This window comes from Mytilus edulis, chromosome 9 (genome assembly GCF_963676685.1).
Source record: "Mytilus edulis chromosome 9, xbMytEdul2.2, whole genome shotgun sequence".
Lineage (NCBI taxonomy): Eukaryota > Metazoa > Mollusca > Bivalvia > Mytilida > Mytilidae > Mytilus > Mytilus edulis.
The window spans coordinates 79,311,245-79,325,554 of record NC_092352.1 but is presented as its reverse complement, the minus strand read 5'-3'; positions in this window follow the sequence as shown (position 1 = coordinate 79,325,554).

Sequence of the window (14,310 nt, the reverse complement as noted above, 5' to 3'; positions counted from 1 at the left end):
GTCCATTCCATTATTCAAAATATCCATTTATTATTCAAAATTGGCTATTTCTTAATTTTCATTCGTATTTTGGCATTAACGTATTCTACTGTTTGTTGCGGAACATATTGACTATATACATTTTGATCCTCTTGTAATCAGCTTTCGAATGAGGTATAAGGTTTATCTATAATTAGGGGCTTAAGGGTCGCAGTAGTCCATTCCATTATTCAAAATATCCATTTAATTATTCAAAATTGGCTATTTCTTAATTTTCACGCGTATTTTGGCATTAAGGTCTTCTAATATTCGTTGCGGAACATATTGACTATATACATTTTGTTCCTCTTGTAATCAACTTTCGAATGTTGTATAAGGTTTATCTATAATTAGGGACTAAAGGGTCGCCGCAGTCCATTCCATTATTCAAAATATCTATTTCATTATTCAAAATTGGCTATTTCTTAATTTTCACGCGTATTTTGGCATTTAGGTCTTCTAATATTCGTTGCGGAACATCATGACAATAAACATTTTGTTCCTCTTGTAATCAGCGTTTGAATGAGGTATAAGGTTTATCTATAATTAGGGGCTCAAGGGTCGCCACAGTCCATTCCGTTATTCAAAATATCTATTTCATTATTCAAAATTGGCTATTTCTTAATTTTCACGCGTATTTTGGCATTTAGGTCTTGTATAATTCGTTGCGGAAAATATTGACTATATACATTTTGTTCCTCTTGTAATCAGCTTTCGAATGAGGTATAAGGTTTATCTATAATTAGGGGCTAAAGGGTCGCAGCAGTCCATTCCATTATTCAAAATATCCATTTCATTTTTCAAAATTGGCTATTTCTTAATATTCACGCGTATTTTGGCATTTAGGTCTTGTAACATTCGTTGCGGAACATATTGACCATAAACATTTTGTTCCTCTTGTAATCAGCTTTCGAATGAGGTATAAGGTTTATCTATAATTAGGGGCTCAATGGTCGTCGCAGTCCATTCCATTATTCAAAATATCCATTTTATTATTCAAAATTGGCTATTTCTTAATTTTCACGCGTATTTTAGCATTTAGGTCTTCTAATATTCGTTGCGGAACATATTGACAATATACATTTTGTTCCTCTTGTAATCAGCTTTCGAATGAGGCATAAGGTTTATCTATAATTAGGGACTAAAGGGTCGCTGCAGTCCATTCCATTATTCAAAATATCCATTTCATTATTCAAAATTGGCTATTTCTTAATTTTCACGCGTATTTTGGCATTTAGGTCTTCTAATATTCGTTGCGGAACATATTGACAATTTACTTTTTTTCCTCTTGTAATCAGCTTTCGAATTAGGTATAAGGTTTATCTATAATTAGGGGCTAAAGGGTCGCAGCAGTCCATTCCATTTTTCAAAATATCCATTTCATTATTCAAAATTGGCTATTTCTCAATGTTCACGCGTAATTCGATATTTAAGTCCTTCGTTACTCCTGTAATATCCGTTGCGGAACATATTGACTGTATACCTTTTGTTCCTCTTTTAACAAGCTTTCGATCGAAGTAATATATATATCTGAAATTAGGGGCTGAAAGGTCCTGCCAGTCTATTCCATTATTCAAAATATCCATTTCATTATTCAAAATTGGCTATTTCTTAATTTTCACGTTTATTTTGGCATTCAGGTCTTCTAATATTCGTTGCGGAACATATTGACTATAAGCATGTTGCTCCTCTTGTAATCAGCTTGCGAATGAGGTATAAGGTTTATCTATAATAGGGGCTAAAGGGTCGCTGCAGTCCATTCCATTATTCAAAATATCCATTTCATTATTGAAAATTGACTTTTTCTTAATTTTCACGCGTATTTTGGCAATCAGGTCTTCTAATATTGGTTGCGGAACATATTGACTATATACATTTTGTTCCTCTTGTAATTACCTTTCGAATGAGGTATAAGGTTTATCTATAAGTAGGGGCTAAAGGGTCGCAGCAGTCCATTCCATTATTCAAAATATCCATTTCATTATTCAAAATTGACTTCTTCTTAATTTTCACGCGTATTTTTGGCAATTAGGTCTTCTAATATTCGTTGCGGAACATATTGACTATATACATTTTGTTCCTCTTGTTATCAGCTTTCGAATGAGGTATAAGATTTATCTATAATTAGGGGCTAAAGGGTCGCAGCAGTCCATTCCATTATTCAAAATATCCATTTCATTATTCAAAATTGGCTATTTCTTAATTTTCACGCGTATTTTGGCATTTAGGTCTTCTAATATTCGTTGCGGAACATATTGACTATATACATATTGTTCCTCTTGTAATCAGCTTTAGAATGAGGTATAAGATTTATCTATAATTAGAGGCTAAAGGGTCGCCGCACTCCATTCCATTATTCAAAATATCCATTTCATTATTCAAAATTTGCTATTTCTTTTTTTCACGCGTATTTTGGCATTTAGGTCTTCTAATATTCGTTGCAGAACCTTTAATAGCTGACTATGCGGTATGGGCTTTGCTCATTGTTGAAGGCTGTACGATGAGCTATAGTTGTTAATGTATGTGTCATTGTGGTCTTTCTGGATATTTGTCTCATTGGCAATCAAACCACATCTTCTTTTTTATATTTCCTCATATTCATAGTTCATTATTCATTATTCAATAATGAATAATGAAATAGTTCACTATTCACTATTCAATATTGAAAAATGAATAATGAATAATGAAATGGTTTATGTTTCATTATTCAAATTTAAGCGGTGAATAGTGAAAAAAATATAAAAAAAAATTGACTGTGACACTATAGCTATATTTTGATTCGAAATGACCATAGGACGGTTTACGGAGGGCCTAAATGCCACAATAATGGACGTACTTCAGCGCGGTCAAAAGTCCCCCTTAGTGCACTTAGAACAAAAAATTGCACTAAAGGACCTGATGGAATGATACAATTGACACAAAAGGCATTGCATATATAAGTCAACGTTTTAAAAATAAACGATTTTATAATCACATTTAGAAAGTTATTTTATATTTTATCGACACGCGCCACACTCAGTTGACAGTAATATATAGAAATTCATGTTCATTCAACCTTGACCCGTTTTGAATACACTAGTATACTTATAAAGAATGTATATATTATGTAATTTCATGTTGTTCTTGGTCTTTTTATGGTATAGTTATTACTGTCATATCTATTTTGCTTTTCTGACTGTTATATTTTTTACTTCTATGTAAGAGTGTATTTTCTTCTTATTTTTGTTTCTTTTAAGTTCGTTTGCTTGTTCCGTAAGTTCACTTTTTTAAGTTCTGTTGAAATGTTTTATAAAGATATTTTGAAATAGTAAAAAATGTATAGAGATTTTATTTTAACCAACACATACTGATATAATAGAAGATACACATATTTCGCAAAGTATAATAGTTTATTACATTTTTGTTGAGCCTTCCGACTTTTGTTGCAATAGCTATCTACAAACCACAAAAAATTACTCTGTGGGTAAAGTGTTTGAAACTTAAATTACTTTCTTAACTATCCTGGATTTCTAATAAACTAGGACAGAAGCTTGTTTATGATTAAGATAGCTTAAAAAAAATGTTTATCCGTATTTTTATTTATAACTGATTTTTTTGGTTTTCAAGTTCTGTAAGCTGATATACATTCACTCTGGTTAGAGTTTTTAAAAAAATTCACATTTTCATGTCGGGGCCTTTTAATGATCGGTCGACTATATGGAAGGGGTTTTCTCGTTATTGAAGGCCGGATTGTTGCCTATAATTGCTTACATCCACTTCAGTTAGGAGGTTGAGCGTACATACGCATGCATTTTATCACATCACCTTCTTTATGTGCCTTTCCAAAGTCAGTGGCTCGTAGTTCAGTGGTTGCCGTTGGTTCATGTCTGTCATATTGGTTTTTTTTTGTAAATTATTGTTTTTTCTAGATTAGGCCGTTAGTTTTCGAATTTAATTGTTCCAAATTTGTTTATGTTGGGACCTTGTATATATATATATAGCCGATTATAAGGTATGGTCGCCTAATATAGCTTACATGTGTACATCCAATTAATTTGATGGATAGTTGTATAATTGCAAATCATATCATACCTCCTTAATTTTTTATTGAAAATGAGCTTTGATAAGTTGGACAAGCGATTGTACAGGAAAGGCCCAAGTGATAGTACAGTAAACTCGCAAGCGATTGTACAGTCAATTAATTTATCCGATATTGAAAAAAATATTATTTGTGAATCTCTACTGGTGCAATGGCTTTTTAACTTTCAGACAGGTAAGACTATATACTAGTAACATAAATGGTACTTTTGAAATTTCTGGACTCAACGATTTGTATTTCAATGATTATTGACATTTTTATCGCTGTTGTGTGACAGTTCTGATCGATTTATTAAAAGCTCCTCCATTCGACGAAAAACGTTTGTATGCATACGTCGTTTATTATTTGAATGGTTCATATATACATATAGAATGTTTTGATTACTTAAGCTTCTAGAAGAAACGTTATATAGTATCATTTGAGTTCATCATTGGAAAACTTTCCATGTTGCAACTTGTTATATTTTCGAATGTCGAAAATGTAGAAACCGTACAGTTTCGTTCCCACACAATATAATAATGATGTAATCGGGTTTTTAAGATCCCCACGGATCCCACATTTTTCCATCTTAATGTCTTTCAATCTCTTATGAAAGTATGTACAAATGTAAACTCCTGTGTTGTTAAGAAGGACATGAAATATCGGAAGTAATTTTTCTTCAAATTATCATCAATCAAAATTCGCTTCTTTAGAAAAAAGTAATCTTACAATTTCCCTTAAAACAAAATAAAAACTCTGATAAACACAAAAATCATTTTTTAAATTATTCTTTCATCAAGTTGAAAATAAACTACGCTAAACCATTAAGTTTATTCTACAACTATCATAAACTTATCAATTAGTAACGATCAAATGACAATTGTTTATTGGATAAGGTTGATTTAACATTGATGCTTGGCAATTTGCAATAAACCTTCGGTCACGTGCCTGCCACATGGCACGCGCTGATAAAAAAGTAAGTCAACTTCAAAATTATGATATATATTGATACCCAATTTTATATTTATGAGTTTTATACATATATCTTCTCATATCCATGTTTGTGGTCTAATAACATCGTTTTAATGTCCTTAGTGCAAAAACTTTGTTCTTAATGCACCAATGATTTGTATAGTCCTTCAGTGCACTTAGAAGTCCTTTGAGGTATCTGTACACACCGTACAAAATTTGGCTGTGGTCAAAATGTTAAAAAAAAATACCCATTAATTATAACAATTTTCAATTATTTAAGATTAAATTATGCAAGGAAAAGTGTCTTTGTTTTCAGTCAAAATAATTTACCTTTTTTGACATAAAGTTGTCGATAAATAGATTGGATACCCTGCATATCAATAGCATATTATCAAATTGCTGAACGATCACCTACATGTACTAAACAGGGAATCTGTTAGTATTGAAACCCCTTGTCCTTTATAATTCAATTTGTCGTTCTGCATTATTTTGGTGTAAGAAAGACGCACACATTCAGGCTAACGCCCTTAAGGTGTATAGAATATAGATATAGGAAGATGTGGTGTGAGTGCCAATGAGACAACTCTCGATCCAAATAACAATTAATGAAAGTAAACCATTATAGGCTCATGTACGGCCTTCAACACGGAGCCTTGGCTCGCACCGACCAACAAGCTATATAAAGGGCCCCCAGTTACTACTGTAAACCCATTCAAACGGGAAAACCAACGGTTTAATAGTTTTGTATTTTATATAACTTCCCAGATAGGTTGCTACATTCGTTTCCCTTACACCCACACTAATAAGCTGTGATTTCTGTTTGAATTAATTTTTTTATGAAAAGTTTACTTTGCTATATATATTGTTTATCATAAGTTTCAAAAGCTGCGTCAACTAATCCTGCCTCTAAAGGTCAAATGAAAGTGAGCCATTTTCACTCTACTATGGCATGGAAATAAAAAACTTTTTGCGGGGTATAGTTATAATATAACTGTTCTTTATATTTATAATTCAACTGTAAGCCGAAAAAATCAATTTGCTCTCTGGATGTCTTTTGGTTCGTTTTTGTTTTGTTTGTTTGTTTGCTATATTATATTTTGACGTTAAGAAAACCAACAACAGTTACTTCTTATATTTTAAACGTAATTTACATAACTCAAACTAAATATATGAATAAGAATGAAAGACAAAATGCATTTTAATTAGATTGTTATTACAGCTCTTGTAGAAAGTCCCTGTACAGCTACAGTATTTTTTTCTCTTAAAAACATTTTTAACCGGGTTTTTGTGACAAAAATATCGGTTATTGATTTGGGGATGTACGGCGGGCGGCCGGGCGGTCGGGCGGGCGGCAATCAAATGTTGTCCGTGCATTAACTCATGAACCGTTCAACCAAAGCTTTTAAAATTTTAATATGTTCTTACTGACAACTAAATGAAGGTCAAGTTTAATAATGGCGATTTTGACTTTTACCGTTCAGGAGTTATGGTTCTTGAAAGATTGAAAAATGGAGTTTCCAGTCGTGTCCGTGCATTAACTCATGAACCGTTCAATCAAAGCTTTTAAAATTTTAATATGTTGTTACTGACAACTAAATGAAGGTCAAGTTCAATAATGGCGATTTTGACTTTTACCGTTCAGGAGTTATGGTTCTTGAAAGATTGAAAAATGGAGTTTCCAGTCGTGTCCGTGCATTTACGCATGAACTGTTCTACCAAAGCTTCCAACATTTTTATATGTTGTTACTGATGACAAAATGGAGGTCAAGTTCAATAATGGCGATTTTGACTTTTACCGTTCAGGAGTTATGGTTCTTGAAAGATTGAAAAATGGTGTTTCCAGTCGTGTACGTGCATTTTCTCATGAACCATTCAACCAAAGCTTTTGAAATTTTTATATGTTGTTACTGATGACAAAATAGAGGCCAAGTTCAATAATGACGATTTTGACTTTTACCGTTCAGGAGTTATGGTTCTTGAAAGATCGTAAACATTGTCAGAAAAGAATTAAAAATGTCTTAAGCAGTTTTGATTGAATATGATGGATGATATAGCTTCATGCATGTTCTGTACCGGTCAAATAGTGAACATGAAAATACTTAGTATTCTACAGTAAATATCTTATAATGGAATAAAGATCTTTCAAAAAGATGTTTGTATACAAAATAAAGAGATGTGGTATGATTGCCAACGGGACAACTTTTAACTCAAGTTCAAATGAAGTGCATGGATGTAAGTAATGATAGGCAACCGTAATGCCTTCAACAATGAGAAGAATACCTAACGTATATATAATCGGCTATAAATTGTCCCGTTTGATGATTATACGTTGTTGTTTCCTATAGAGAAATAAATTATCGATTTAAATTAATTTTTACATCATAAAATAGGTACAATATCATAAAATCAATTTTGGGAAAAACGATGAAATTTTAGTGACCCCAATAAAAGTTTGAACCCCTCTAAATCTTTTCCGTTTTTACGAGCACAAAATTCAAGGATCCCTATTTTTTTTAACTGTCTTTATGAAAGTTAGCACCGTTTTATATTATTGAAGTTTTTATTTTTTGGCGCAAATAAAAGATTTGATTTTTTTCAAAATTAGCGCATATGCAATGCACCCCCTCTTTAATTTGAAATCCTCCAGGAAGGTAAAATTCACCAGTATTGGTACATGTATGTCTGGTGTATGTATATCACACGTTGCATCTACAATAAACGGAAATGACACGGCCGGGTATTGTAAAGGTTTGAGGGACTTTTAGTGTCAAATTCATATCCCTGGGCGACGAAATAATCGGTTTGTAAAAAAAACATCGTGTGTACGAAGACTTATAAAAGTGTTTTAGTCTTTCATGCTGTCTAGTCTGAGCAATTTTTGTAGGTTATAAATAAAAAAGGAAAACCGTCAAAAAAATTATGTGAACGGAAAATGGGCTTTGCATACGTGTCTCTAACGAATTAGAAAATCTAGAATATGTGTAAATAATGAATATTTATATTATTTAGACTTTAATATTGTCGTTTTTGGAATATTGTATCTACAAATTCGTGACGATTTAGACCTTGGCATTTTGTGTAGACACATGTTTCTTGTTGAAGACTAAACATGCGGTCTTGATTTACCTATGGTGTTTTTGTCGTTTGGTTGCCGTCAAATTGAATTATATCCCATATCTCCTATATTATGTGCTTTAAAATCAGCTTATAAGAATTCATAATTGAAAGGTTTATTTGCATGAGTATAAACCAATTCATCTATGAATATGCTAATATATTAATCGGTGTGATCTGTACCACATACTTATATATGATTCGAACTTTATTAATTTCGATCTAAAAAAGTTCCTAGAAATAGATATTTTAAAAAGTCTTAATAAATTCGAATAATCACAAATCTAATCTAAATCCAATTATTTCGTGATTCTCTATTACGTTGTCCTTTTTTTTTTTTTTTTTTTTTATATCTGATATGACTTTAAAACACTGATTTATGATAAATTATGTTCACAAAGTATCATAATATTCCTAGTTTAAGGAAATTAAAGAGGTTCTTTTTTGTTTGTTTTTTTACAAAGTTGTTTATTGTTTAATTTTTTCGTAAATAGCTAGTCAGTCAGTGTCGGATTCCGGGCGACATTGCGTACGCTTTGCCCTTTGATTTGAAAATATATATTTTAGCATTATTAATTTTTTTTATCTTTGCTACGCTCGATGTTATTGCTTCCGCTGTATCAAAGCTAGTGAATTAGTCAAAATGTCCGTACAATGTATAGTAATATTTCTTTTCATGACTTGTTTATTCTTAAATATAAGCGTTGGCTATTTTTATCTGACAAGTCCACACATGGACTTTAAATCAGTCTAGAAAGTTCGCTATAGTGTTCCATCAATGTCTTAGTTAAGGTTCGAGAGCTTAGTGCACCAAAGCGACCTAGGTGGTTTTTAGACGTACCGGCAAGTCCCTGGCCCACAATAGCACAACCGTCTTTTTGATGATCAATTTGTTAAATTGCTGGGACTATCATACTTATAGCATAATAGTCCCAGTTAAATCAGAGCTCTACCGTTAAATAGTAATTGTTATTAATGTTATTATTTTATTTTTACGCTGTCTTAATTTGTAAATAATTATTAAGTATAATATGTATAATATAGCGTCGTGTAAGTCATTTTTGGGCTGGACATTGTTTACTTTATAGTGTATTGGATAATTTTTATTGCAATCAATTTATAATTTATTATAAGAAAAACTAAACTAGGTGAACCGTATGTCATCGCATATAGGCCATAAACATGTCACCTAAAGAAAACAGTAACATAAACAAATGCTATAAAGGTATCTTGAATTGTCAAATAATTCTTATCAAAATCAAGCCCAGCATAAAATTATTATTTCCCATGTGCACGAGAACTATGAGGATATAAAATAAACACTTTATCATACTAGCATATCAATACCGGAAATCTGACTTTCATAAATCAAAAATATTTGAGAGATGTTTAGGTTATTAAATGGGTATAATCCTGCATGCGGTTGTAGTTCTGTGACTGCTATTAAAGTATTCTCAGATTTGGCGTTATTCAATATATTCTCTAGATCATATCAGTAGTCAAACCCATCGATGGGGATCTTTTCATGTCTTGATTTGGATAATGGTTGTTTTATTTCGTTGGACACTTAAATTCGTGAAAACGTCATCCACGAAAATCACGAAAATTGGTACCCCAATAATAAAAGTACTCTCACAGTATTAGGAAACATGTCACTTACATATGGAAAGGTAATTAAAGTGTTCTACTTTCTCTTGCACTATTTTGTGCTGACATAAATTATCATTGATATGGTTATATTTATAAATTAGATGTTTATAAAAACTTGATTTTTTTAAATACTAAGGCTTTTTTACCTCAGGCATCGATTACCTTAGCTGTATTTGGCAACACTTTTAGGAATGTTCGTCCTCAATGCTCTTCAACTTCGTACTTTATTTGGCCTTTTTAACTTTTTTGAATTTGAGCGTCACTGATGTAGGCGAAACGTGCGTCTGGCGTATATACAAAGTTTAGTCCTGGTATCTATGATGAGTTTATTTGCAAACATAAAATGTTATTCAAGTCCATAACATTTTACAAGATATTATGAAGTTATAAAAAATATAGACCCATTATGGTAGTTTCTGGTCCTTAACGATGCAACTCTTCCTGACCTCAATACGACTGCATTGATTAAGTTCATTTAGAAAATTTGGTAAAATATGACGATTTTGTGCAATTTGTAGATAATCATTTGATGCCATCTGATATAGAATTCATCAATACAAACAAATGTGTATCGTGGATGGCGGCCAAGGTAATAATGCAAAAACTATTTATGTTATGGAAAAGTTAATGAAAATTGACGTTAAAATACAAATGATGTTTTTCTAAGGGGTCATACCAAGACATGGGTTAATGCAAATTTGTAATTGTAATGCATGGTAATGCATTACACTTTTTCAAGTAATTGCATGTTATGTGTAATGCAGCAGTTTTTGAATTACATGTAAATGTTATTTGATGCATTACTTGAGAAAAAAGTTGTGTATTTTCATGCCTTGCATAGCATTACTTTTTTCACATACCTAATATCTTCCACAGATTTTTGTAGAATTTAAGGTTTCTAGATTAATTAAGAACATAATGGTTAAGGCCGTAGGGTGACATAAAGATGTTAATTCTGTATCATTTGGTCTCTTGTGAAGAGTTGTCTCATTGGAAATCATACCAAATCTTCTCTCTTTATTATCATTGCATGTTTTTTATTTGAATAGCAATACGTCTTAGAGTGTTTTCTTGTTGTCAGAACAACAATAAATATTTTGTCATAATTAAATAACAGAAAATTGACCATTGTCATAACGCATTAATTAATTATTTGTACATTCAATCTTTATACCGTTTTGACACTTGGTCTGTTGTTTATTATTTAATTAAAAAAGAAATTTTCAGGAAATATTTTTAATTGGAATTAATAAAACAAATGTACTAGGTGATATGAATGCAAGAACTGCTATAGTTAATGATTTTATAATAAATGACAATGTATGTGACCCAATTTTTGATAGTTTCAACCATATTTTTGGGTATTTAAGTGACACAAATCTAAAGAAGAAATCCAGATCAAAGTACTAATGAGTTCGGGTTAAAATTGTTAAATCTGTGTAGAAGCACTGGTCTACGTATTTTGAACGGTCGGCATAAGGATGGCTTAGATAGTGACTATACATTTTGTGGTTCCCGGGGAATGAGTGTTGTGGACTACTTATTGGCTCCATATGACTTTTAACACATTATAGACCAGTTTATTGTGTGTAACTTCACTTCTTTTAGTGACCATGCGCCTTTACACGTTCGCTTGCGGTGCATATTACACGATTCACAAGAGCCTGAGCGTAACAGTGGTACGTCAAACACCTCATATGAAAGTTACCGATGGAAGGAAGAGCTAAAAGATCAGTGTTATGAGTCTTTAACTTTAAACAGTGGTTCACTTAGCCAGATAGTATTTTCTGATATTGAAAAATCCCAAGATGGTATTGACAATTATGTTGAATCGTTTACTTCCAATTTGATGGACATTATTTCACCATTTTTTTGTAAATCATATAATTCAAATAATACTTGTGACCGCACCCGTAGTAAGACGACCCGATATAAAGATGACAAACCATGGTTTAACTTCGAGTGCAAAAGACTTCGATCTATCTATACTAGTTCTTTGTATACATTTAATAGAGACAAAAATGTTGAAAATCATCAAATATTAATTATGTCTAAAAGACAATACAAGCGTTTAGAAAATAAACTAAAACGAAAATATAAGCGTCAAGAGGGTGATATGATAGCTACATTGCGTAAAAGCGACCCAAAGAAATATTATAAACTTTTTCAAAGGAAGAGAGCCAAAACTTCTGATGTGTCACTTTCTGAATTCTTCGAACATTTTAGAAATTTGGTCACAAATGATGGTATTAATGTGACAGTCGATACTCCAGAGTCCGTTTCCGACACAACATATGATGAACTTGATCAAATTATTGCACACGATGAAATTTTGAAGTGTATTTCTAACCTAAAACGTGGTAAAAGTCATGGTATTGATGGTACATTTAACGAGTTATTCATTGAATTTAAGGATATTCTGCTACCGTTCCTAGAGGAAATATTCAACAAGATATTAGCATCAGGACATTTTCCGAAATCTTGGGCACTCGCAGTGTTAATTCCTGTTTTTAAAAAAGGCGACTCGTCCGATCCAGCGAACTATCGTGGAATCAGTTTAGTCAGTAATTTAGCGAAACTATTTACATCTATTATAAATTCAAGACTAATTAAATGGTCTGAGAATAATGATATTATTACAGATGCGCAATTTGGATTTCGCCCGGGTAGCAGCACTGTTGATGCAATTTATTCTTTGTTGACACTCGTTCAGAAAGCACTTTTCAAGAAAAAACGTTTATATTGCAGCTGTTTCGTTGACTACAAACAAGCATTTGACTCGGTAACCAGACTTAACTTATGGTTGAAACTGTCAAGAGTTGGTATAACAGGCAAATTACTGTCTGTTTTAAAATCAATGTATTCTACAGTAAAAGTATGTGTAAAAGTTGATGGTTTTTATTCTGAGCAGTTTACAAGTTCTGTTGGTCTTATGCAAGGGGATGTTCTTTCTCCTATACTTTTTTCGTTATATGTAAATGACTTTGAAATGGAATTTCTACGTAATAGTAATATACCATATGAAGTGCAAGACTTGTCATTATTTTTACTTATGTATGCTGATGATATGATTTTATTTTCTGATTCAGTTATTGGCTTGCAAGATATGTTAGACACATTATTATTATATACTTGTAAATGGGGTTTGACTGTAAATATTGCCAAAACAAAAATTATGGTATTTAGAAACGGAGGTTTTGTAAAAGACGAAGAAATTTGGTATTATGATGGCAATGCTATTGACATAGTGGATGAATTTTGTTACCTTGGTGTACTGTTAAATTTTAACGGTAAATTTGTTAAAGCTCAAAAACATTTAGCTGAGCAAAGTAGAAAAGCTGTTTTTGGTTTAAAGTCGAAGGTTTCGTCATTGTATTTGAATGTTTTTACATATTTGAATTTATTTGATACTTACATTAGCAGTATTTTATGTTATGGTTGTGAAATATGGGGCTTCCATAAAGCTCCAAATATTGAAAAAATACAACTTGATTTTTGCAAAAACATATTAGGTGTCAAACAATGTACAACAAATGTTATGGTTTATTTTGAATTGGGTAGATATCCTTTGATATATTTTAGAAAGTACAAAATAGTGAAGTACTGGTTAAAATTGTTATCCACAAGCAACTGTATTCTTAAAAACTGCTACAGGGAACAACTGTTTAATTTCTGTAATATTAGAAGCAGTTGGATTTATCAACTACAACAATTATTATTTAACTTAGGTTTAAATGAGATCTGGTATAACCAAGACAATTTGATTATTGATACAAATTTATTATTATTTGTAAAAACAAGGATATATGATCAAGCAAAACAGACTTTGAATGATCAACTGAACGTTTCATCCAAGTGTTATTTATATAAATATATTGTCAATAATGTATGTTTACAGAATTATCTAACTAAACATATGAATTTTAGAGTGTATTTAACTCGCCTTAGATTGTCATCTCATAATTTGTTTGTTGAAGTAGGCCGTTATCATGGGGTAAATAGGTTAGATAGAAAGTGTACTCTTTGTACTTTGAATATCACTGAAGATGAATTCCATTTTGTTTTACAATGTGAAAGCTATAGAGACTTTAGGAGACAGTTTATTAAACCTTATTATTATAGACGTCCATCGTCGTTCAAATTAGTGCAACTTCTCAGCACTGAAAATGTAAAAGATTTACGTAATTTGTGTAAATTCTTGTTTAAAGCAATTAATCATAGGACCAAACTGTTATTGGTCAATACTTGATATTTATTTGCTTCTCTGATGTATTATGTCATGTTGTGTTATAGAAATGTATTTGTATTTATTGCACTGATAAGCATAATGTGCTTAAAGTAATAAAGAATTGAATAGTATATTAATTATAAAAGTGAAGTTAACAATTGTTAAAATAAATATAAAATTTCTGTAAAAGAAAATTTGAGATGAATACGTTGTAACCCTTATGATGTTTTAATGTAATAATTCTTGATACTTAAATTTAATATGTACATGA